Consider the following 1,408-nt stretch of genomic DNA (forward strand, 5'->3'; position numbering starts at 1 on the left):
ATCATTTTTTAAAGTTCACATCAACATAATCTAAAAAATGAATCCTTTGAAATGCATATTTGGTACTAACTAAGGGAAGGTTTTAGATTTTGTTGTCAGACGACATGGAATCATGATAGATCTAAGTAAAATTAAGGAAATAAAAAATATTAAGCCACCCAAAAGTATTACATTATTAAGATCCTTTGAAGGTCAATTAGAATACCTTAGAAGATTCATATCAAATATGGCAAGCAGATGTTAACCATTTGTAACTCTATACAAGAAATATTTTTTCATTCAGTGGAATAAAATTTGATAGAAAGCTTTTGAAAGTATGAACCAGTATCTTACAAATCCTCCCATATTGGTTGCTCCCATTATAGGTAAGCGGCTAATTTTTTATACAACATCTTTAAGTGAATCTCTTAGTGCTATATTAGCTTAAGTTATTGAGAAAGGAAAAGAAAATGCACTTTAGTATTTGAGTAGGCATTTACTTTATTGAAGTTAATTTTCCTTTTATAGAAAAACATTATATATCTTTAGTCTTTGTTGCAAGAAAGTTGAGGCGATATATTCTTTCTCATAAAATAAATATGATATCAATAATAAATCCACTATGTCTAATGACTCATACAATAATACAGGACGATTTGGCCTGATTTGTTAATGATTATGTAACAGTTTAAAAATAACCTTCATCCCTTTTAATATGTTGTTAAAAGGGAAGGTATTTCAAATTTCTAACATCTGCATTCAAGTAGTGGACAAGTTGTTTTCGACTAAATAGATGAACTACAAGATTAACAAATCATGAAGTTGGAGTCAAATGAAAAGTCCAACTGGGATTTCTATTTTGATGGTTCTACTTCTAATCAACAAGAAACATCTTATTGAATTTCCCTAGGATTTGTATTGGTATAGTTTTGTCATGATATATAAAAGTTTGATGTATTACTCTTACCACATATCATAACAATACACAAACAACAAAGCTAAGTATGAGGTATTGATAATTGGTTTAGAATTGACTATCTTGAATGAAACTCTAGAAATTAAAATCCTTGGGGATTCACATATTATAATCAATAAAATAGCTTGTGTTTATCAAGTATTAAAGGAAACTTTGATCCCTTACCATCAATATTCAATGTACTCCCTCAAATAAATCTTGAATGTAACACTATACAAGATTACTTATAAACAAAATTCTATAATATATGCTTTAGAAATATTAGCCAAGGCTTTGGTTTGCCATGAAGGGGATTCAATTCCAATATAAGTACAAGGTCATCATGTCTTATAATGTATAGAATTTCAATATATAAGAAAAAAATCCCCAACCAATGTAATAGTTTTTTGTGCAGTAGATGATTAAATCGTATATTAGAAAAATCATTCATCGAGTACTTGAAATAAAATAAGC

The sequence above is a fragment of the Dendrobium catenatum genome, unplaced genomic scaffold (genome assembly GCF_001605985.2).
Source record: "Dendrobium catenatum unplaced genomic scaffold, ASM160598v2 fragScaff_scaffold_249, whole genome shotgun sequence".
Lineage (NCBI taxonomy): Eukaryota > Viridiplantae > Streptophyta > Magnoliopsida > Asparagales > Orchidaceae > Dendrobium > Dendrobium catenatum.